Genomic DNA, 27,492 nt, shown 5'->3' with positions numbered 1-27,492 from the left:
CAATTTCGCTAAATGAAAATGCATAAAAATGACACAGGAGCTTTTGATATTTAATAACTTACCAATGTCCCTAGGAGCTACAGATCTGGGCGGGGCTTCGTCACTGCCGTCTCATTCTGTCAATCAACCATACAATAAACACTTATGACATGACTGTTTTGTAGCAACCGATCCATTAGTTCAATGCATGTTAAATGATGACTTCATGCTCCGCTATCTTATAGTGAGATAGTAACGTCAACTACCAAGAGTTCTGACTCTGTGATTGTTTGAACAGCATTTGTTGTGTTTGAGTTTTGATTCTGAGAATGTTATAAAGAATAATTATTGTGCTTAGTTTTTGATCCAGTGAATGGTATCGTGCTTGGGGTATTACTGTTCTAAAAATCCGACGTGGTGCTTGGATTTTGATTTAGAAAATGTTCTAAAGATCCAGCGTTGTGCTTGGATTTTGATTTAGAGAATGTTCTAAAGATCCAGCGTGGTGCTTGGATTTTGATTTAGAGAATGTTCTAAAGATCCAGCGTTGTGCTTGGATTCTGATTAAGCAAATATTCTTCAGATCTGTTATGCTTGGATAATGACTGTGGGATTTCTATGAAGAAGTATTTTAATCTCGCTTCTAAAAATGCCCTGAGTAACGACGCCAATATTACGTTTGAATTTTGATATCTGTAGATGTTCTGTAGAACTGGATTATTGTTTAGACTATAATTGCTTGCATCTTTAGATGGGCTGCATGTCAACCAACAATTAGAGTTAAAGTACTCGTTGTTTACATGTGGTATGTGTAAAGAAATTGAAACTCTGGTTCTACCGATATCTGATCAACTTACGAAATGAACAAAGAAGACAGAAAACTGAGGTACGTAAAACATGCCAAGAAGTCCTATTATTAAACGAAGCAAAATGTTTTAGTAACGAATGTCTGTGTTTCAAAAAATTCCAATGTGACGACCGTAAAAGGTAATCGCCAGTGTATTTCGTTGAGGTATGTTGGCAGATTTAGATCCCTTCAAGTATAGTGTCAATATGTTTAATCGTTGGAAGATAAACATAATTTAATTAAACACAAGTTGACAATTTAACTTCCATTGATACAATTTCAAGTCATTTAAAGCCACGTAGAAAATCTAGCATCATGAACATGTTCTAGAAGAAAACATACAAATGCAATGCATTTTAAGTTCTCATTTGGTACATTTTGCATGTTTGTGTGGATCGTTTGAATATTGATAGTTTTTCTGGACATTTCGAAATCATATGAGAAAAGTCCAGAATATATTAACATACATATGAACTTTAAGAATTTTCAAATAACGTATATCTTACTGATGATTGAGTGCATAAAGGTCGATTATGTAGAAGAATATTAGGCCTACATTGAAGACTGCATTTGAGATCATGAGGGACTTGAAAACATGCGAACATTTATGTATGTTTATCGCGATGTACAACTAAATGTTTAACATTAAATTTCAATTTTCATATACAGCTGTTACTAGAACACCCTAACGATAGGCTATCTGTTGTTCTTCCTCATTGAAACAAACACACCCTTGAGACCCCACTCATGCTGTAAGGTGGTGTACAGATAGGTATACCTTATCTCCTGACCAGGTAAATCATTCTCAGGCTCAGGTATAGGGGTACAGGTACGTCTCCTGCCCAGGTAAATCATTCTCAGGCTCAGGTATCTGGGTACAGATACGTCTACTGGTCCAGTATAGCCTTTCTCAAACAAATTGGTAGTGGTTATCATATCACGGATTTGTTTGTCTTCAGACCATTCAAAATTCAATCCATATCATTTCAAGCGCCATCTTCAGATTTTACAACAAGGATTTCAAAAAGCTGACGGGTCTCAAGTGGATAGTACATATGCACCTGTATATGTAATAGACATCGGTTTTATTTATGGTTTAATATGGTTTGTTCTATTCAGTGCTCAAGTCACGTGTAGATAACGGAGTGAAGTATTTATATGTGTACAAATGTATGCGTATTCCTTAATATTTTCCTTAGTGGTTTAGTGATTGTGGTGTTGGCTCAAATACATTTTAGATGTTGAATATGTTAAAGTATATCATAATAGCTCACCAGTTTTAAAGAAACGATTCGTTATCAACTTTTGATTGTCTTGATTTTTTTCTCCATATTTGCCTGTTGCACCATTTAGTTTCTACACTATACCCACTAATCCGTGTCCGGCCATTCTGGTCCCACTTCAGTTTTCAATTTTTTGACGCATGCTCCATTGTGAATTTTCGTCTGTCCATTGGTTGGCTGTATAAAACATTGTCGTGTTGTGTATATTGTGATAGTAATCTTACTCTATGACTGGTCAATGAATATCAAAACATCCTCCAAGAAAGGTTTATCATTTTGGCCCTATACCCTAGAGAATATTTTCTCATGTTCTCCAATGCCTCTGTTAGAAACCATTTAGGTCATATGTCTACGATCGATAGTTTTAACTGTATCTGGTTATTGAATCGAAAGGTTCTATCCTTGTCATATTTTCATGTGAGCATCTTGTCTGTACAATGCTCAGGTAGCTTCTTCTTTAAATTTCTATGATGCCTTCCTGTTGGTTGTTAAAGCAGTTTTGATACTTTCCGACTTTTTGATACAGCTAAATTTGTGAGAGCCTTAAAACTGTCTGGTCAATTTGGTGCATTGTTCTTTTGATGGCATATATGCCTACCATAATGTATTGAAGATAGAACATGCAACTGTCCCACAACTTCATTACGATGAATCAAATACAGTTTTCACTACCTTTGATCATCATTTATTTTGAATTCATTGATGCATTATAGATATACAATACATTTGCTAAATTGTTCCATCTACTATCTCTATCAAATAAGCACGAACATTTTAACCTGGTTGACATTAGTATAGGTACACTGGTGTATCGAGGCAATGTTTATTCATGTATTCTAACAAACAACTAGATGTGTGTATATGTATTTACCTGTATACAACTAAACACATTCACCTGGCGACCAGGTATGTCAGACATATTACCTGTCACCTATATGTGTATGTAGTTTAAACCGACACTGGGAGTTTAAACTCCATATTTTGTGCAGAGTAACACTGGATTTTGGTTACAATGAGCTTTGGTAATAGAAAATTATAACTATACAATGATATAAGTGTAATCCCAGTATAATCAGTAGAAACGCCATAGATCATAAAGTAAATATGCACTAAGCCATTAAGTGAAAGAAAATTGAGAAAATGTAAAATGATATATTCCAAAATGTCAATATTAAATCTAGTATAACCTGATGCTCTCAGGTGCTGATTTTTCAATGTGATATATACAGTAAACTGGTAGTTTTCGTGCGGAGATTGTTTTCACAATTTCGCGGAGCATTTCCATGATCGCGAAAACAAACTGATCCGCGAAATATTGAGAAATAAATGAGTCATATATACCCTGAAAGCAAGATAGCAAAAATCTAAAATCACAGACATATTTAAAAGTGTTTTGGATCCACGAGAATTGCATAAAACCGTTGTCAAGCGTTTGATAGTGTTAAAAATCTGCACTTTCGTGTTTGAGCGGATACATGCCTGGGTAACGTAAGACTAAATCGTTATATTTGACGAGATGTTGTCAGTAAAGCCTTAGTTTGGAATGCTTTTAAATCATGTGAAGTGCACGCGATAGTTATTGAACAACACTATTAACAGACGTTCACTACACTTATTCACTACCACTTCAATAGGCAATGTTACAAGCAGGATTCATGTTGTCTGGGCTGTTTTTCCAACAGTTTTGTCACTTGTTATGACTGATGCGTTGGCCTTGTATCAAAAGGTTGCTTTTCTGTGCTTGTCACGTCCAATGAATGAGAGATATACATAAGAATACATTTGTCAATTGATTCATCACAAAATGTTGATTGTTTAAGGTAACAGACGTCGGTTCTCTATTTATTAAACTGAGTAGGCCTATATCCTATTGCGCTTTGCCCAAACAGATTTTCCCACTCTTCAATTCTAAATTCGTCCTTTGTCATCTCGCATCATTGATTTACTCTACATCTGTTCAGTCTCTGTGATGGCTCTCAAAGACCACAGTACCGTATATCAGCTTAAGCAAAAAAGTCGTATTTCACATTTTATGTCTCGTAGAAGTGTTTGGTACTTCCGGGAATTATGCGTGTTGCTACAGACTCCCGCCGGAAGTTCCGGTTTTTATCCTAGATGTTCTCATTCTGACGTCATTCCAGCTCAGGGATAATAGTCCTCAACGATTTATTATAAATTGTTTTATCTCTTTTACACAACCTTATACAGAACTATAAAATCGTAATTTTAGGTCAAACATCAAGACAGTAAATATAATAGCAGGATGAGCGTGCGATTTTTATTGCTTGCTTGAACCGTGTCTTGTCCTTCCCAAGGACGAAGCACAGTTATCATGACCGCAGTAAATAATAAGAGCTTGGCTTTCCAAGCATTCTAAGCAAAAGGAAGAACATGACTTTATCATCCAAGACTGGCAAATTAGTAAAGCTCCTATTCATATTTGAAATAGTACTAGTTCGTCTGCACAAATCGATGGGAAGATTTGCATTCCATAGTTATGGTAACGTTTTATTGAAATGCAACTAGAGGTTAGATCTAATAATTTGATTCGAAAATTTCACTTCATGGAATATACTGGTGATAGCATAGCCTTCTAGGGGTTTGTTTAAGAACCATATACGTAAATGTAGAAATATGACGTTAACTTTCACACACAAACAATAAGATTGAAACCATGCAGATAAGTCTGTTAATCTTAACTTTGAGGACTGAAGTAGGCAACTAGGTAGTTGCCGAAAAAAAATACTCGTGATCATGAGTAAATATTTTTTTATTGAGAGACTTTCATCTATTACAAACAATTATACTGTAACTGTTTCTTGCGAAGCATTAAGTTTCTGAAATCCTCATTAATCAGATGTAGGTTCACATTGTTTCTTTCTTAGAGTGACTTTGTGACTTTGATATACTGAGGTTCCATAGGGAAGGCTTGGACCGTGGACTAATCGTGACATTGTTGTGCTGGAGGTGGGAATGCTTGGACCGTGGACTAATCGTGACATTGTTGTGCTGGAGGTGGGAATGCTTGGACCGTGGACTAATCGTGACATTGTTGTGCTGGAGGTGGGAATGCTTGGACCGTGGACTAATCGTGACATTGTTGTGCTGGAGGTGGGAATGCTTGGACCGTGGACTAATCGTGACATTATTGTGCTGGATGTGGGAAGGCTTTATAATCGTCTATACCAGATATTCACCGTGGACTCATCGTGACCTTATGGTGCTGGTGGTGGGCAGTGTGAATTGATTTTTAATGTCGATGTCAGTGATATCTGTCTTTATCAATATCGGTACGACTGATGTGTAACGGTGAACACACAACACCACAGAAAACATCCTACTCACTCCGACAGCCAATATCATAGCCACCGTCGCCTGGCAACTAAGAGTTACAAGACCTTTGTAAGCATTTCACATCGACAAATCGTTCATTATAACATTATATTGCTGGATCAAGTGTCAACGGCATTGTTTTAATTCGATAAGTTCCCTTAGAAACTGGTAGATCTGGTTTATAGGGGTTGTATTAGAAATGTTTGACAACTTTGTAGTAATTAAAACGATTCTGGAGCCGCATTTGCCTTATAGAAAAGGCGATTAATATGTCCGCATCAGAATTGTTAATGGTCGAACTTACATTAGGGTCCATCGGATTAAATATGTATCTGCATGACATGTTATGTCCATGAGGACATAAAAAAATCAAAGATTGATATTGATAATGGCTTAGCAGCTTATCGCATGGGAACGTTGCGTGCATTGAAAACCTGTTTATTAGTCGAGTCATAAAGACAGGGAAACAATGGATCAGAGAGACTCAAAATAGTATTACTGTAAAAACGAATTCAAATATTTCGTAAACAGTTTTCTAAAACGTATATCACATGAATGCACTATTTTCAGCAAGATTCCTTAGTTGCGAAATTATGTATTCCCGATGCATTTCTCTTTTGGGTAGATAAAGTTAAATGTGTACATGTATAGACACCATTAAAAGGAAGTTTCATATTTATTTCAAAGAACATATTATCATGACAAAACATATAACATTAATCATTTATTTAAATGTTTTCTGTGACAACAGAAGCGATCTTTGTGTCGTTTTAGAAATTAACATCAAATATTCAAACGAGTCACCTTTTATAGAAACCGAGAACAGGACGAGGTAGTGTCTCACATCAGGTCTAATGGCGTTTGTTGGTACAATGGTGTGTCACAAACCTGATAATAAGTCTATTGACTTGAAATAGAACAGGCCCATGCTATTGTATGTTATAGTAGAATTCGAGAACGGGTCTTTTGGCTTAGTGATACAATGGTTTATAGGATTCTGGAACTACATTTTACCTGTCGTCGGGGTCTTTTTATTGGTTTACAATGTTTTGACCCATCACGTACAGTAGTTGTTTCCGGTTCCGGTAAGCTTCTGCAGTATCCAGAGATTTGGAATTTGATTGGTTGGTTGTTCCAGTGCTTATTCAGTTTGCCTTTAAATCCATTTAAAGTTTTTGTGACTTTCGGTGACATAATATGTTTAAGAACTTGGGATCAAGATATGTTCTATTTGTTTGTACGATTGGTTCAAGAATTTTAAACAGAGTCTTGCGACATTTGTTAGTAAACTGATTTATCTTTTGCGACTTTTGCTAGGACAACGATTTTTAAAATTCATGAACATATCTTTTCAAAGTACAATACATGGTTTAATTAACGTGGCCGATATCTACCATTTCGTTCTTTCGAAAATCAGTGTTACTAGTACTAGTATGTCGCTCCTCTTATCATTGTCTTTATTAGCCAGTCGCAATAAGCAATTCTGTATTTACATGTATGTTGGTTATCCTATTAGATAATTGAATGATTTTCAGAATTCTTGAAAAGGTCATTTAGAATTAAAAATACAACGCATATCAAATTATCATTACATACCATATCATAACGGTTAACATTTATTAAAAATTAAGTTTTTTGAGTAGTTAACAATTGATGGTAAAACATGTATGAACTCATTTGAATATTTTAAATGATTATTCGCGAATTTATATATTACATATGAATAATTGAATAAGTAATGTGCAAGTACATGTTCGGCAAACATTTAAATATACTTATTTATAAACGAAGAAAATGTTTAACTTTTTAAATGCAAATATGTGAATTTGAGAATATTTTAATATGTACTCTCAAGTTCGTAACGACTTCTTGCTTGATATGCACCATAGACGACAAAAAGTCGTCCTAGATGCCATAAATCAGAGGTGGCATAAACTTTAAATTTCATTTCTTTTTCGCTATCGTATTAGTCATTGATAGTTAGATTACCGATCCAATATACCTTCAGGTTTATATAGGTTTATTAATTATGTTTTGGTAAATTTGATCTATATTAGTTTATGCTTGTCATTAGGTCCAATCTAGGCACTTGGGTTGGTTTAACCATGCATTTCAAGTACATTTCTTATATTGATTTGCATACCTATGAATGCCTTTTAATAAAAGAACATTTATTTGCATGTAACATTTGCATTCATTAAACGTCCCCATTGAAGCATGAAAAAGAAATGCAATATATCATTCCCCTGACGTTTTCTCCTGACAAGCTTTCTATCCGAGTCATGTTCAATTTCATTTCGATCAAGTATCAACCATCGAATACATTTCAACTATGAAATCGACAAAGTGTCATTCAGGTAATATCTAATCGTGGGTCCGGAGAGTCGGTGAACGGTGTACGGAACTATTTGTCACCTATTGACTCCGGGCTCTGGACCTTAGAAACACAAGCTTGTCACAGATAAACGTGTGTATGATATACGTTATTAATCGATTTATCTTACCATTCCGATGTGTATTGATTAAATGCTTTATACGCTTGAAGTTAGGCCAATATAAGTCTTACTCTGGGGGTTGTACTTGTTTCTCACGTTGAATACTCCTATATTGGCCTGTTTACATTAAACATGAGTTGTGACTAACGCGGGACAATGGAGAGGTTACGTACTATAGAAAATATTGTACTAGTACTATATGTAACTTCTGAACCTGTTTGTTCATTTTCACTGACACAGATTCCTATAGGGAACGTTCTAACAAGGTTACAGCTTAACATATTTCGTTGCAATACATGTAGCCTTGTTGTAGAGCATGTATTAGAGGCCAAAATAAATAAGTCTGTTTAGGGTTACCAGACCAACCCTATTTTTTCACCCCCGACCCTAATTTTTTCTACATTTTTCTACGAAAAATAAATAAAAGTCGAGATTTTGATCTCGGACTCCTGTTCCGGTCATTACTTTAGAGTGAAAGACACTAAAAAAAATCCCAACCTACCGACCTTTTTTTCCCCAATGTAACTCTAAACAGACACATTTTTTGGCCTAAATATCTTCATATGTGTAATAATCCTATGTTAAAGTCTACGGCTCAACTTGCTTAGTGCTCTACCAAATTTCGAAAAAGAAGGGATTATCGTTGACCAAACTGTAGGTACATATAACATAATCTTGTTGCAGAATAGATTTTCATTTCGTATAAATACTGCCTCCTCTCTATATATGTGTGATATATCTGTGTTAAATTATGTTGCTCAACTGACCTTGATCTTCTTTCGAAAAAGAAGGGAAACATTATCGGTGACTTTGATAAAACTGTTTGTAACATACAATATTGATTTTCAGTGACAACTAAATACGTCTTAAGACCTTATGAAACATCTTCATTGATTAGATTCCAGTACCCCCTACACGGCTTTGCCTGTTAGAATTACAATGTGACCGGGTGGAGTGTGCTGTGTATTGTCTTCGACTGCATGCTTCAGTGAAATATCACTTTAAAAGAGCAAGAATTATAATATCTATTACCATGAGATACGACAAGCATATACCACAGCCTCCCAAAACACACAGGATTCACAGATACCCGACACAGCACGCGGGAAGGGTATCCTTCAATGTCCTTAGCAGTTAATAGAACGTCGAGTCAAATAAACCGACCATCTTCCTACTCGGTGGTGATTATCGAGTAAATTATGTACTGTCTCCATTAAATATATCTTTCTATAATTTAAATAGTCTGTCGACATATTTTTTTCGAAGTTGGGTGATCATTGACTAGATCATCAGGTATATTAATTACCTCAGCACACTATGACATGAATAGAATTGTCTTGACCTGGTTTTAATAGGCAACAGAGTTAACATATCAGTATCGCTCTATTGGAAAATCGAAAACAGTTCTTTGAAACTTTCATTTTCACACTTGGTCCGGTTCGAAAGATCACTATTGGGTCCCGGGACCTTTAAATGGCGTATCTTTGTTTTCTAATACCTGCTATTTGACTTGTATTCCGCCACATACAGTTTAATTATACCACAATATTTACACTTTTAATTGTTGTTTTGTGACCCCTTGGTACTTTTCATTCCCTATTTTGTTCTGTTTTGATCCCCGAAGCTAGGATATTGATGTCGTATGTTTTTATCGTTCAACCTGTCGGAATGCAATTCACACTTTTTTTAACTAGTCTTGCTTTTAAGTTCAGAATCGATTATGATAATAAAAGCACGTCGTCTCTATGACTAAACTCTCATGAGATTAATCTTAGTAAGTAATTGTTTCCATTTTTCACCAATTGCTCCAAACTAACATTGTGCTTCTAGTCCTTAAATAATACTACAAACCAAACTAGTTTCAAATGCTCTTCACAATTAACTTCTACGCGTGCGTACTTAATACCATTTATATGAGGCAACATTAACATGTTATTTTATCGCCTAAGGTCTTCTTTCCAATTAAGTTGTTTTCATTTTTCCATTGCATCAAACTAGACTAGTGTTTCTAGTCCTTAAATGACTCTAGCTGTTTTTTAGGACAAACTAAATTTTCAAGTACTCTTCACAGCTTACTTAAGTATACATGAACTTAATACCAATATTATTTGGCAACATTAACATATAATTGTATTTTATCGCCTAGTGCATTCTTTCTAACTAAGTGATATATTGGTATATATTTTAGTCGTCAATTTGTTTGTTGAAATCCTATGGAATTTCCCGCGTCGTCAACTCCCTCCCTCAGCGATTTAAGACAAATATCAAACGTTTTATATAGTATAATTGAACTCCTCCCAATTAACCATGCCTAATTAGGCTGATTGACCTTTTATACACCTAGTCGTGCGATCGATTATCAGTCTGTGTGATTTTATCACAGAACCCTGGTATTAGATTTAGCAAGGGATAATATGTATAACGGGTTGGGGTGAAAATTCTCGTTGTTATTGGCCTGATCACAGGCTCTCGGGAGCCAGGACCACGTGTCTAATGAACATTGCTTAGCTTTCATAGGGAAATTTTATATAAATTAAGGAAGACGTTTCCTTACCTTGAGAGTTTTAATGAACTTACTTATTATTTGCATATGGCTAATTTTAAAATAAGGAATATTCATGAAAACTAAGCAAGATACATGATCTTTGGACTATTATTTTATATTATGGTCTATATACATGTATATTCCATCTTGATTCAGTAAAAGTGATATATGTCTGTGTAACATAAATACGTTATGTATCAATTTGAAAATTTTATGGGGGCAAAGAAGTAAACACATATAAATTTTACCTCTCATTATATACAGTATTGTAATTAAACGAAATTGTTTCATAATTCAAAGCCCATGTTCGCTCGATTGTATAAATTTCAGTTAACAAAAAAAATAAAACTTTTTTACGCCTCTTGTTCCATATCCAGAATATATTAATATCCTTTTCAAGTAGTTTCCATAACACCAAAACAAGAAAAACATAATTTACATAGAACAAAATACACCGTATTATCATATTCCTATGTGCAGACCACTTGTATGCTGTAGATTGAGTTTTATTGTTTGGAGAATATAACACTAAACAAAAGAAATCCGACAGAACTAAACACTATTTGATAGCCATTGTGTCGATATCAGCCTATTAAACAGCTGATTGAGGCGCTGCTAGATATCAGACTATACCTAGAGTGGAAATCATTAATACGTCCAATGCACATGTATAGATATAATCTCATCTGGTTTAATTAAAAATCTTGTCAAGAATGTTCAAATTTATTTCTTGCTTAACTGTTTACAATTAAATACATTCAAGGAGTTCATTCTCGTGATATGCACTTGGGACTTAAGTTGTGTTTCATTCTCAGAGGACACAAATGGATATTTGAATATGTGAAGTGATTTCAGAGGAAATCGTTAGCGAAAAGTCTCACTTTACATCCGGGCGATATAAAAATGGCGTCGCCATGGGATATGGAACAAGTGACGTAAATAAGTTTTATTTGTTTGTTAACTGAAGTTTAAACAATCGAGCGAACCTGGGCTTTTAATTATGAAATCTTTTCGTTCAATTTCAATATTCAATGAGAGTTAAAAATTTACATGTGTAATGTATTCTTCTCGAGTATTTAAAAGTACAAGTAGATATGTTGGTATTGGGGTTGAGTCATACTCGTTTTAACTGTAAGGTTTTGCTAAGTGGAAAGAGTACATTTGGTAGTTTGATATTGTAAAGATTAACAGGTGTCTATTTGATGTACTAGGCAGTAACTGGACTACATTATACTCTTTATCTTACGCAATGTACTTATACAATTTACATACATATGATACAAGTACAAGAAGAAGCTACTTTTAAGTTTTCAATGATCGTAAGTCATATGCTTATCATAGCAGTGAACAAGTTCTGATATACTTGGTGTACCGAACAATTATTCAATTCTTAAAGGTCCTCTGAGGTATGTCATTAAAGATCTACTTTTAATAGACGTAGGTCACATGCCTATTGATATCAGTGAATAATGGACTCACTTGGTATGACGAAAAAAAGTTATTACAATGATTCAAAGCTGAAATTTGTGGCATGTCATTAAATATCATTATCTTATAGGAATGGCTACAACACCAAATGTTTACAGCAATATGAATTATTTTTCCGAGATCAGAAACCCATTATAGTTATCATTGTAGACCAATTTCGGTAATTACTCAGCTTTGCAGTATTTCTAATGGAATTGTTTTTTGATTAACCTATTATTTATAAATTAAGATAACATGGACATTTTAAGTGTTGAGTTTTGAGTATTTAATTAGCAAAGTCTTGATACCAAATTATTGCGATTTTTTATCCAGTTTTCTAGGCTTATGTTTCAAGCGATAAATCATCATAGCAATAAATGAATTTGGAATTTTGCTAAATTAGAAGTATTGCTTGTGCTTACTTACTGTTTGAATGATGTTGTATTTACCTGGTTGGATGGTGCCATATCAAAACCTACGACCATATAGAGACTACGCTCATATACAAATGTACACTATTTCTGGTACAGTGTAAATGATTGTTTGTTTTGGAAGAACGCGGTATTATGTTCGTGGTGTCTCTTATAATAGTGGAACACCTTCTATTCTAAATTGTAATCTTTTTGGAGCATGCTTTTAAAGACACCGGACAGCACACCCCACACGGCCACATTATATTTACTATGGGAAAATTGCTTTTGGTTGAACTTTAAACAAAATCATAAGCTTCCCTTGCCGAAGTTTTGTCTCGGACATTGTAAAGAACAGGTAAAAGAGCCTTCTTCATGGAGGTTTCTTCTCAACTGAAGATCAAAATTGAGACAGTATCAAGAGAGACATTAGGAAGTAGAAACACAGGGACCTGGCACGATTCTTTTAAACTAACAGTATACATATACATATTACATATATATGTATAATATTGGTTAAAAATTTTCGTGCCAGGTCCCTGTGAGTAGAAAGCCGTTTTAAAAAGGACAATGATAACCTCAAATTTAGTCTCCTTTTACAATCAATATAACTAACCACCTACAGGACATGTGGTGCAATAAATGCTACCTAACCTGTTATTTTCGTCGGGTCGAAAATTTGATCCGCGAAAAATTGATAAATGTGAATAAATAAATACCCTTATCTCGAATTTTTCAAAACCGGTAAAGTTTAAATTTTTTATTTTTAGTCCAAATCAAGAAAATTTTGATATTGTCCATGTGATATGGTGTTAAGTATACCACAGCCAAAGTTAGATATGCAGGCCATGTCTTGTTTTATAAAATCTTCATATGTAATGCTTTCAGCCTTAATTTGCTTTATATACTCTGTAGTTTTATATGTTTAACGTTTCGCCGTGTGTTGTAGGTTTTCCCTACCAGACTTGCCCGAGTATCCCGGGATGAAGGAACACACGTACGGATGGTACCCGGCCCGTCCGGGATGTGTACACGGAAAGGAGACTGGGCATGCCCAACAACTTACGGTATGTAAATAATCGATCAGCAGTAAATGTTTCTTTCAATAAAAATGAAAAATATTATATTTATGCAATATATAACAAATACGAGGACACTAAATTGAGTTGGTTCATGTTCATTTTTAAATGCGACAAATACATGAAGCACGTGATACCTGATATCGTTTGTTCCGGACTAAGATCTCTAGGGCTGATGGACCTTATTGTAATCTTCCCTCTAAAATGATGTTATCGCAGTATAACATCATCTTTCATCTTCATTTTATCATCAATAGAAATATAGTCCGTACAAACGTTATCGTGGAACGCGAATTACTTCCATTCCAGCATGTTTCATTAGCAATGTGAAACATAATGAGATAAACAGAAGTAAAATAGATTTTGAAATATATATAATATTACAGTGTACATGTTTGTTTATAGATCTGGAAGCAATGTACAAGTTCAGGGACAGTAAATACTATACGGCGCCGAACCCACCGTCACCTCGTACACCCAAGCCCTACCGACCGACGCCGACGCCGACTAAGCACAGACCGACGTCCAGTGCATCGTCTAAATCCGGTCGTGAATCCGGACTACAGGTGCGTGCTAAGAGTGCGCCCATTACTTTTAAAAGGGTTCCTCGATTAGAGTTACCCACACCTCTCCAATGTTGGGCCGGCAGTTCTGTTACCGAGTCGGAGGTCGGTGAGACGCCTAGCTCTCAGACATTGCCGACCCCGACGCCCCCTCCTCCTAGGGAAGAGACACCAAAAGACGACCAAAAACAGGCAAGGCGAGAGAGAATCAAGAGTGCTGTTATACGACGTGACAGGGCGCAGGCGCCTAAACGACCGGTCAAGTCTGCAGGGCCGACTCGGTCGCCTGTAAACGTGTATCAGGCGCCAAAGGAGGCGCCAGTTCCTCCTTCATCGCCAGCACCAGAAGTATTTTACATTCCAGAAGAACCCTCTTGCCGCCCGACAACGGCGGAAATTTATGACAAAAATGTCAAAGAATATGGGTGGAGGTTCGAAGTTCATGGCGATCCATACAAGTTAAAGTAAGACTAGTTAGCAGTGTATATAACGCCTACTGCCCTATAGCCCTACACCATAACACGACTTATAGCACTACTATACTGCAATATCATATATCTTTATATTTTATATCTTATAAATATGTTTCCTTTAGTTCATTGTAACAATTTATATAACTATTTTGTTTGTTTTTATTAACCATTTCTGCTTATATAGATATTTTCTAATACAAGCTATGTTTGTGAATCCCGCTAATACTATATAACCACCACTTACTGATACGATATCCTATGTGTTTGACTTATGAACATCTTTGCTTGCCAAACACCTTCCTCATCAAAAGAGTATGGTATTGAACACCATCTTTGGTAAGCAAAGATGGCAGGTCAGGCGCTTTGTTCTGCATGCTAGTTTGTTTTGTGCTAACATTGTTCTGGTTGCGAATGGTTTAACTGTTCATTGTTATCAAACCTCCTGCTTCAAATCGGGTCCGTTTTCGTCACTGAATTTAAGAACTTAAATTTACTGTATGAATATTTGGTTTGAATTACAAAATTGGAAAAGACGTTTTGAATGAAATCAAATAATGCTCAAAACTAGAAAATATAAAAGTACAAAATTATATAAAATATTTAATAAAAATGTTGAATTTGGAGCAAGACCGATTTCATGAAACCTCTCGTTGTCAAATAGATATCTTGTTCTCAAGCTTAGATTAAAACAATGCCTTTTTTATAGTTACTTGTAAATTATTTTTCAAAAACCAAAACCGGACCAAGAACATATTTAAAACTTGCTTGAGATCAGGAATGGTTTTATGAAGTCGGCATGAACGTTAATCACCAAACTGTATTCTCAAAATCGTAGGTAGTAATGCTTGTGGTAGTCTTTTATGCTATTGCTGTTGCAACTAACTTTTTACGAATATAACTTTCCTTGATGCCAATTCATTTATGTATTCTTCTATCTATGGTAATGGGTTATCGTGATGTAACAGATAAGTGTATAATGTATAATAAAAATATAATACATGTTTTATAATATAAATATGTATAATTATAATTTGATGGTAATGGACATGTTTGGGAAGAGGAACTCTAATTCGGTTTTGCATATTACAGAGTTATTTGCTCATACAATACCTTTGTAGGTATTTATTATTCGTTATTAGTTTGTGAGTGTTAATTGACGCCATTTTCTGACAAATATGACGTCACGCCAGCAAACACATGACGAAACAATTGATACCTATGTACCTGCAAAGGCAGCTAACTCTGTTCTATACAAATACAAATGAATTGATAATGTGATAACCCTTGCTGATTATCTGTGGAAATGGTAATTACTAAGTTCGATATTTAATATTTTTGCAGTATCAAGATGATGTTTTACTTAGTAATTAGTAGCCCTAGAAACATTAAGCCCTGTTGAATGGCGTTAAGCGTATTTACGTTACGTCATAAGGTTATTGAACAAAAGTAATCATGTATAATCTCTCACGTGATTTATTTTGTCATATTGTAGGAAGAAGAACATGTCCAAGCGACTTCCGTACTACGTGACCTGCCCGGAACCGGAAATAGAGAAGGAGGGGCCAAAGGTCAAGATGGAAAACATGGAAACCTTTTACTACAACACTATCCCCAGACGTCCCGCCACGTTCGCTATTCATAAGGAATGGATCTCCGAAACAATTCACGCTCAGCGTATGGAACTACAGAAGCGGGAGGGAATCAAACATAGATGGAAGAATTTTAGTTTCGTATATTAGACATAACTTAGCATATATTATATAAATTTATCGATTTTTATATCATTATTTCAAAATTTAGATTTTAAAGCAATTGTTTACATTTCGTTACTTATTTTACAGTTATATTTATATCGAACTGTGATAAAATGTGATGCAGCGCCCCCCTGTAGACATTTAACCCATCTCGTCTTTTTTATATAAATGTGTATGTACTTATTCATGGGATGGCATTCCTTGTTGACCAGGATTTTTTTTAACTATTCGTCGTAGCATTGTTTTGTAATTTCTTTGGGATTATACCATTAATTAATCGAAACCCTGTTTCTATTACTGGCTCATAAAAATTTATGAAAATATGGTTTTCAGAAATTCTCGATTTTTCAAGAGATTAAAAAACATGCAATTTTTGCTCCTTGAAATTTTACTGATTCGTCCATTAGGACTCGTCCGTGATATCAAGGTGAAAAATATTGATGATAGTTGGCGTCGAAAACATGAAACGGAACTAACGGAATGTCAAAAAGCTTTGTTTTACAAAATGTAGCAAATTACACTCATTTCAAGAACGTTTTACAATGAGTGCGAATTTTAACTTATTTTCTACATTTTCGTTATTGACCGCAAATTTGATTTTTTTGTCATATATATACACAGCCAGACCACGTATATTATGGAAATTCTAGATAGTCTTGGTCGTAATGGTGTCTCATAAGCATTCTAGTGCGTTTTTAAACAGATACAAGTCAGCATGGTTAAGATATGACATTGTGATGTCGGAAATATGTGCAGGAATTAATATGTGTAAATGGATGCTTCAGTCAGTTTTCGTATTTCGTGACTTAACATTTAATGATTACATATATTATATCTTATAAAATATATAGACAGGGTTAAATTATGCATATTATGTAATCCCCAAACCTCCAGTACAGGGTTAAAATATAAGATCCCAAAGATTAAAGTTAACAGGGTTAAAATGTTTGCCATTCAGGCTACCTTCTCAAGTTGGATCAGGGATAAGCATGTATACAATATCAATATGTAAATAATATTTTGAATAGTGTATTCGTCTACCCCAAAAACACAAGCATATGAGAGCACGTGCTAATATGTGATATTATGTACAATATAGTTGAAGTAATGAAAATGGACTTTAATTACTGAAAATCATTTTATATTTAAATTTTATAGTTTTCAGATTTGTTCAGTGAATGGAATGATTTGTGTAAGAAAGAGTATTGAAATTACACTCTAGTTGCGGAAATAGAAATGACTTTCAGTGAACGTTCACTTTTAATTTTTTCTTGCGTAATGTTTTGTAGTTTCCCTTTTCCTATTCTTGCTTTCCCCTTTGGACCATCTCGTAATGAAACATAGTACATATCTATACTCACCTATATATATATAGTACAGTCACTCCAGTAAAATCGAGATGGTTACCAAGGAGACAATGACGTGTTCTGTTGTTGTTTTGGTTGTTTTTGTTGTTGTTATCGATATTGTTGTACATATGTAGAGCTGTTATGCAGTAGATCAAATCAAATATATATTTTGTATATGTGATGACATATGTTAGTTTAGTCTACAATCCTATAGATATATACTTACTCTGTATAAGTACTGAAGGTTGTTCTACGCAGTACACAGGAAAGCCGACATCAACAGAAATGTTTAGAATTACAAACAATTTATTCGAAACGCTTGCAAAACAATTTATACGAAACTAAATTTGTTCCGTGTCGGAACCTATTTATACGAAACTAAGATTACGATTAGCTCTGTGTTTGTCCCTGTTGGAATGATATTGTTATATCGAGAATGGCCAAATTAAGATACAACTGTTGGATTCATCAAAGAACTTTGTTTAATAAAGTTCTTTGATGAATTTTCGCAAAGCGGTTGTGTTTTACTTAATACAGACTTTTTTTCCTGAAATTTACATAGAATGTATCTAAATTATAACTGGAGCAACTTGAGCCCAGTTTCATCAAAATTCCTTAACTTATAAGGAAAGTTCTTAATCTATTTACGTTTAGTATAATGTTCTTCTATCATAATGTATTCAAAGTAAAGGACTGCCTTGAATTTAAAGAATGTTGATGAAACTGGCCCTGGCTATATCACTATTTCAAGGAGATAAATGGCAAATTATCGTTTTTTAAAAGACTCCTGGAACCCTGCGCAATCAGGTGGAGTATGGAGTGAAATCATAGAATATAAGATAATGTGTTCAGTGTTCTCTGTTTACTTGAGTTGTCGTATTTAGACACTTTTCAATCTGAATCTCGAGATTAATATTCTGTATTTGCAGAGTTATCTGTCCTTACGTCAGGTATTGAATGTGACGTCATGTGCTTGCGAGCATAACGTCATACTTTTCAGGGAAAATGGTCAAAAATTTCGGTCACAAAATAATGACGTCTCCATGGATACCTACCTGCAAGGAAGGTAACTCTGTAATATGCAAAGAAGGAATATACTGTTATGATACAGAAAGGGAAGCAACCACCAGAATAGGGCATTAGATCTTCTATCTACAGTATAAAAGGATTTATAAACCAAAGAACAAATATTACCAAGAAGGGTTGTAAGATCCAAGAAGAACTTTGTCACAAAGTAGAATAGTATTGGTCATAGAAAAAACTTCTGAAGCCAGAGAAAACTTTCGTTACCAAATGGAATTGTATGATCAAAGAAAAAACTGTTAGAAGCCATAGAAACAATTAAGTAGAATTGTAAAAGACAAAACATGTACAGATGAACTGCATCATTATTATTTTTTTGATAATGAATAAAGGCTGCTAGAATTTAAAACACTAATAATTTCGATATAAAACTAATTACCACAACCTAAAACCAGAGTCTATTGCACACTATGCAATACAATACGTCATTGCGTTAATTAAACTTAAACGTACCATATACACTGAATGAGACCTATGTTAGTTTGCCACAAAAGTGTTTGTTATGGAGTTTCCTCAAACGTTACTAACACCTAAGATTTCACCGTTGAAAACAAAAGCCAAGCGTTATGCAACTTATGATATATCTTAAAACTTGCACTTTCTCTTTATTATAAAAAAACAGAGGCCAAGCGTTATGCATCTTATGATATATCTTAAATCTTACACTTTCTCTTTATTATAAAAAAACAGAGGCCAAGCGTTATGCATCTTATGATATATCTTAAATCTTACACTTTCTCTTTATTATAAAGTACAGACAAGAAATTAAATATCATATAAAGAAACAACTCCAAATTTAATCTTGCGGGTCTCATCCAAAAGCAGAAATAACAAATAACCGTCCATAAGCAGAAATGTGGGCGTGGCTCCAGTTAAAGTGCTTAGAAAGCAGTATGGATTGTGAACAGGCTATGTTAATGACTCCATTTTAGTAGGTGAAGTGGGAAAAGGTTATCAAAGGTTTGAACGTAAGCGCTCTCATCACAGATATCTTGCAACGGATTTCTCACAAAAGTTTGCAAACAAAATGTTTTTCATACCCCGATGAAGTTAAAAATATTTACATCAATGCTTATAATTATTTTTTTAGACTACTTAATAATACGTAATACGATTCAATGTAGAATTCCATCGATTTTCCAAAAGATATTTTTTTTCTAAATCAATACGCAACGTCGCCGTCTCTATTGTGACATGTTATTCTCGGATTTTTCTTCATAGTATATGAAAAAGAATCTGCCAATCAGAAGTAGAATTTAGTATGAAAACAAATAAAATTAACTATTATTATATTAATATAAATCAATCAATTTTTGCGTTTTCGACAAATTCGTGATCAAGGACTCTTACTGACGACGGTGCATTCGTATATACATCTTATACAATTATTCGCGTCTCTTACTGACTACGGTGCATTCGTATATATACATCTTATGCAATTATTCACGACTCTTACTTACGGCGGTGCATTCGTATATATACACCTTATACAATTATTCACGACTCTTACCTACTGCGGTGCATTTACGACTATTACTGACGACGGTGCATTCATATACATCTTATACAAATATTCACGAAAAGTTTGAATTCGCGATCGAGCTATCTCGCGATATTAAGAAAAAATGTATCTTGCTAAAATAAAGTTTTTCTATATTATTACAAGTATGTGCTAATAACATGCTTTTTATATTGTCATTTTATGACGGAACTTATTAAAGAAAAACACTTAAAAAATTCAAAATTATTGAATAAAGGGTAAAAAAATCCTTCTGTTCATTATTCTTGCCATTAACTGTGGTATGCAGTAATTTACATCATTTTGTATAAAACGCAGTTATTATCTCAATACCATAACAAAAGTCAACTGGGAAGTTTAAAGATGGGTTCTCTAGGACACCTGTGCTCAATTTTAGTTGACCCTAATTATGTGTTATTCTTATTTCTGAACAAAGTTCAAATTATGAGCTTTGTGTAAACACCATGTAAATTTGTACAGTAATTTGCAGTGTACTTAATTAACAACGATTAAAATGTTTGTTCCTAGTATGTATTGCAATCACCCATCATTAAATCACAAGAATGACTTACCTGTCGTATGCATCTTCGTTCCTTGACTTACAAAATATCGCAGCAAACTTCCACAACGCAACTCTCAACAGCGGCAATTCTTCCCCTGGTGTCGTTTGTCTATCGGTTATCATATCCCCAATATTATTGATGTAGTTTTCGGGATTCTCATAGCCACTTCAGCTTTCATGACGTGACTGCCGTGTGACATTCCAAGCAAACTATTGCGGCGTGTGGCTTACATATCCATGTACGTTATCCTGTTCATCTTTCAGTTTCAGGTGATGGAGCAAGAAAGAAGTGCTACATCTGTTAAAGAACTTCCAAGTTTGTTGGTGTGAGATTAAATATAGTCTTTGAACTATGAAAAGTACCGACTTCACGTTTGTATAGAAGATCATATCTGACAGGATATACGGTATTCAATGTCTTAGGCTGATTCTATGTAAGGTTGATTTTCTTTTATGTAGTGTTAATACATTTTCTGTACTGTTCATTGCCATGAGTCTCCAAGTTCAGTATGGATGAAGAATTTCATTCTTATCGCTTCATTCGGTCATATAGCATAACAACTCCTATGTGAGCTATGCTGCTAGTGCCTCAACAGGCGAACGCCAGTTTGCATAGAATGCCATGGCGTTGATAACTTGACAGCTGGCACCTATTTGTAATTATTGAATTATAGTGATTAAATGTCAATGAAAGTCGCTCCAGGTGAATTATGTTCCAACCACATCACTTTCATTCCTTTTGCAATCATCAAAATAATTCATTGAAGTCCGCATCTCTAGGAACTTCTACGAAAAGATCCACTTGACAACAGCTAGGAAAAACTTTCTATAGCGATCTGAATTTCCACCATCCTTCGAATGCACAGCGTCATCACCAGCCTTGACATTGTGACCTCTTACACAACTTACTGACGACAGAGGGAGCTTAAGTGCTATAAAGTCTAATGTTGGATGAATTGGATGAATTTCTAAGCCATTTTCGCCGGTAACTTTTAATGGAGATTACCAATACACCAACTATTGCCATTTAAGAACTTCATATAAAGTCCACATGAGTCTCGACGACAATCGATGCTGGAAGATTTTTGCTATGAAAGTTTGCCTAGAAATTCTGATATGACCATCTTCTTCATCAGTTCTAGTTTTATTCTGTAAGCTCGTAATGGCGCATGTGTCTTTCAGCGATACGCCAAAACATTTTCAATGAAGACATTTAATAAAATAGTTCACAATGGCCTTAGTTGAGACACTTTTCCTTTCTTGACAATCATACATATAAGATTTCCTCGCATTAAATGAAACTGTTTCCAATGCTAAAAGTACTTAACTTGGAGAGTAACAATTAAACCTTCCATAAAACCAAAATTTGAGGTTTGATATTCCTTGAATCTGTCTTGACCTGGTTTCCCGCCCTGTAGCCTTGAAAACCATATTAATTTTCGTCACAAAGACGTCTGGCCAGTATGGAAGATAGTAGCTTCAATCAGCTGATGTGGTATCGACCTGTAAATATTTGCAAAGTCTAGCCATACTACAGTTAGATTCCCTCGACATGACTTTATCATCTAACTAACTAAACTTTGTCTTTTACACGATGCCAACAATTCTTCTGAACTGTCCGATGTCCTTTGGGTTCTTCTTTCAGGGAAAATATTATTTTGTCTTCTGTCAACGTGACGGTAGCTTCGCTTCCTTTTCTCACCAACTGAGACAATCTGAGTAGGGGATATATTGTATGGATATTATAAGAAATTGCACTTGTCCAGAAGATGATCCAGTTTTTCAACGTTGGTTCGAATTCCTTTGTGTCCCAGGGAACTCACAATAATCTACTTTCACCTGTGGACGTTCTTAGTGGAACATCCCTATCATCGCTGTCTCCAGAGTATTCCCTGAGTTGCTTATTAATATCTTCTAATGTACAGATCTTTCCCTGTCTAACAGATACCTAATAAAGAAGTATGGGTCCTTCATGAACATCTCTATCATTTCTTCTGCTTTCTTTTCACGAGTCTTACATTCTTCTCTCGGATGTCATCACGCAACTGGTTTGATATTTTCTCCCTCACTTACTCTCCTGAATTTCCGCATCAATATGGTCGTTCAAATCTTGTGTCTGTTTTGTATGACAATTCCGCTGTTTGGAATGCTGAGTGCTTAAGAACATCTCTCTTTCCTGTTGCAGAATGTGTACAAGATTGTTTCCCATAGTTTCAAACTTTCTTTCCAAACTTCCAATAAAAGCTGGCTCTTCGTCAATGTTAATTCCATGTCGCTCTAACATATTAATCAAGACGTTCCAATAAACTGTTTCCATATATATTATAATATTTGGTAATCGTATTAGTTGTTCCGCTGTAACTAATTCATCCCTGAAACTAATTAAATTACTCTTCCAGCCTTTGAACGGGAATAATCCAAATGTGTCTACAGGGGTGAATGTGATCAGATATCTTGTGTACCAAATTTGACGTATCTAGGATGATGAATCTTCTGCTACCATGGATTCAGAAATCAAAGACAAGAACAGGTCTTGTAGATCACATCACATTTTAATTTCAATCAATCAACAGTTCTATAATCAACCAATAACATTTTACATAAATAACCAGTAACATTCATCTCTACCATACGTCATACAGGTATGGGATAATATATATAACACTCAGGTGGGAATCTTTCATACGTCATACAGGTATGGGGTAATATATAATAACACTCAGGTGGGAATCTCTCGTACGTCATACAAGTATGGGGTAATATATAATAACACTCAGGTGGGAATCTCTCATACGTCATACAAGTATGGGGTAATATATAATAACACTCAGATGGGAATCTCTCGTACGTCATACAAGTATGGGGTAATATATATAACACTCAGGTGGGAACCTCTCATACGTCATACAGGTATGGGGCAATATATAATAACACTCAGGTGGGAATCTCTCATACGTCATACAAGTATGGGGTAATATATTATAACACTCAGGTGGGAACCTCTCATACGTCATACAGGTATGGGGCAATATATAATAACACTCAGGTGGGAATCTCTCATACGTCATACAAGTATGGGGTAATATATTATAACACTCAGGTGGGAACCTCTCATACGTCATACAGGTATGGGGCAATATATAATAACACTCAGGTGGGAACCTCTCATACGTCATACAAGTATGGGGTAATATATTATAACACTCAGGTGGGAACCTCTCATACGTCATACAAGTATGGGGTAATATATAATAACACTCAGGTGGGAATTTCTCATACGTCATACAAGTATGGGGTAATATATAATTACACTCAGGTGGGAATCTCTCGTACGTCATACAAGTATGGGGTAATATATAACACTCAGGTGGGAATCTCTCATACGTCATACAAGTATGGGGTAATATATAATTACACTCAGGTGGGAACCTCTCATACGTCATACAAGTATGGGGTAATATATAATAACACTCAGGTGGGAACCTCTCTTACGTCATACAAGTATTGGGTAATATATAATTGCACTCATGTGGGAATCTCTCATACGTCATACAAGTATGGGGTAATATATAATTACACTCATGTGGGAATCTCTCATACGTCATACAAGAATGGGGTAATATATTATAACACTCAGGTGGGAACCTCTCATACGTCATACAGGTATGGGGCAATATATAATTACACTCAGGTGGGAATCTCTCATACGTCATACAAGAATGGGGTAATATATTATAACACCCAGGTGGGAATCTCTCATACGTCATACAAGTATGGGGTAATATATAATTACATTCAGGTGGGAATCTCTCATACGTTATACAAGTATGGGGTAATATATAATAACACTCAGGTGGGAATCTCTCATACGTCATACAAGTACGGGGTAGAGTGTATAATTACACTCAGGTGGGAATTTCTCATACGTCATACAAGTATGGGGTAATATATAATTACACCCAGGTGGGAATCTCTCATACGTCATACAAGTATGGGGTAATAGATAATAACACTCAGGTGGGAATCTCTCATACGTCATACAAGTATGGGGTAATATATAATAACACTCAGGTGGGAATCTCTCATACGTCATACAAGTATTGGGTAATATATCATAACACTCAGGTGGGAATCTCTCATACGCCATACAAGTATGGGGTGATATATAATAACACTCAGGTGGGAATCTCTCATACATCATACAAGTATGGGGTAATATATTATAACACTCAGGTGGGAACCTCTCATACGTCATACAAGTATGGGGTAATATATAATTACACTCAGGTGGGAATCTCTCATACGTCATACAAGTATGGGGTAATATATAATTACACTCAGGTGGGAATCTCTCATACGTCATACAAGTATGGGGTAATGTATAATAACACTCAGGTGGGAATCTCTCATACGTCATAATTATACAGGTATAGGATAATAGATATTACGCTCAGGTGGGAATCTTCCCTACATGTGTTTTTGTATGTTCACATAACATGTTTAACATGTTTATCTAATTTTTTTGTAGATTGAAACACTGTAAACTACTCCATTTTTGTGTATACAATATTTCTAATACATTTGCAAATTCACGATCAATGGCTATTCCTTAGGTGTATTCATTCCTTAACCTAAAATTCTCCATAAGAAAGCATTACAGAATTTAAGGAAAATCCCTTAAGTTAAGGAGCCTTCCTTAAAATCTGTAATGCTTTGGAGAATTTTAAGTTAAGGAATTCCTTAAAGTTAAGGAGTGTTCATGAAACTGGGCGCTGGCTTCTGGGAAAGCATGTGTAGAAGACAGAACCCCAGAAATAAGGTCCTCTTTTATATAAAAAAAACGTGTTCTCTATATTTTGGTGAAATTTTATCATAAGGAAAATTTCTCACAGAGATCCAAAATCATGAAACAATCTTAAGTCTAAAGTAAAATTAATTTCAGTCCTGACCAATCCATACAAAGTTACAAACAGTACCAGTCCTCGCCAATCACAGACGAAATTAAAATCAATAACGTATTTTTTAAAAAAATTTTAAAATTATTTTTCTAATTTTTATCTAAAAACATAAACGCAACTTTTGATATGCCAAATTTTAAATGCTGATCGTTTCATGATCTTCAGGTCAGATGATTAATTCTTCAGCTTAAAATTATAATGAGATTACATCTGAGCTGAAAAATAGAACTAATATATAGTAAATATAGTAAAGTATAAAAAAATCTATATAAAAAGAGTAGAAAATAAATTCATAGGTCGGAAAACACAATTAATATTTCACTAGTATGAAAGTGTCAATAAAGACCAATATGAAATTAAATATATACTTTGGATTGAGTATGGAATTGCGAGATCCTTAATTAACACATATAATGAAAAATATGGGGAAAAAAACCAATCCGGACTCCAACGTTTTGCAGAGAGCATATATGGATGAAATACTTCTTGAAGTATCTATCAAAATATGAAATCATCAAGCAACTGGCACCATGGATTTGGTTCCTGTAAGCAGTTAGCATCCAAATGTTATCTGAGACCAAAGAATCACTGCTACGAGTCTTGTACAATTGTGGTGATAGTTGAGGAAAGACATGAAGTATAATACTTGTGGGACATTGACGATAATGTTATAATTAATATTGTATATTCTTCAAAAATACAAAAAAAAAAAAAAAAAATTAGCATTGGCAGTATATGGTGTGGAGTGTAAAAGTATGCAGAAAAATAATATCAGATTTATTTTTGCAACAAAGTATAATGTTAGAACTGGGTATACAATTATAATTTTATATAACTATATTCTTCAAAATACTTCAAAGAAGTTTAAGCAAATATAGTGGAATGTCTGAAAACGTATAGACAATGTGGAAATATTTTCATGATCGGTGATATATTTCTGCAACATGTAATGTCAAAATAGTCAGTCACGTTGAAAACTTGATAAACTATTGCACAAAATAAATCTGAATAAATGCGTATGTGGGTACCACGGGTCACTGTTAACCAACCAAATTTTGCAGGGAGTTACATGTAATATTGTTTTTATTCCAACAGCGATTGAATTTTACGATTTAAAGTCATATGGCTTTACTGTACCTATACTAGACACATTTTTAAAAAAAAATTCAATTCCCTCATAAAAGACACAGAATTCAATCTCACATAAAAATAAACTGGTTTAAAAAACCATGTTCATTTCTGAACAAGGTTCTTTGTTATTAACCTATTTCTGTGTTCATATAATTATAATAACTAACTGTATGCCATTTAACATCATCACGGTATCACTTCACAACTTTCTCTCAAAAGTATACAGTTAATAAAAAAATAAACAATAATACAATGTACATACTGACCTAAATAACAGTATTAATTCAACAACGAACCTAAGTACATTTCAACTTTTTACACATTTATCTTCTTCTAGTTTCATACAACATAAAGTCAACCAATTTTACAAATACAATGTTTTCTCAAAAAGCCCCATTATGTAAATTCGTAAACATTTATATTCATATTTAAATTTTTCACTGCAAAGCCAATCTTATCAAACGCATTTGGTGTTGTTTAGTGCATGACTGCCACACATTTTTTTGCATCTCATGGGAGATTGGAAATTAATGACGGTTACTTTGTTGACGTTAATGACAAGTTAAGCAAGTCAATCATCCCATAACTGTAACCTAAACGGAGCTAAATACTCCCAATTTTGGATCAAGAAATGACAACTTTGATTTTCTTTGTCAGCATGA

At 34.6% G+C, this 27,492-nt stretch overlaps 1 pseudogene; it reads left to right on the top strand.

The window, feature by feature from the left end:
• LOC138330532 (uncharacterized) overlaps nucleotides 1–17,487 on the top strand; it is a 45,471-nt pseudogene extending 27,984 nt beyond the window's left edge.
• The last annotated feature ends 10,005 nt before the right edge of the window (nucleotides 17,488–27,492 follow it).

Source organism: Argopecten irradians, chromosome 9, assembly GCF_041381155.1.
Source record: "Argopecten irradians isolate NY chromosome 9, Ai_NY, whole genome shotgun sequence".
NCBI classification, from domain to species: Eukaryota; Metazoa; Mollusca; class Bivalvia; order Pectinida; family Pectinidae; genus Argopecten; species Argopecten irradians.
This window is presented reverse-complemented; position numbering and strand designations above follow the sequence as displayed.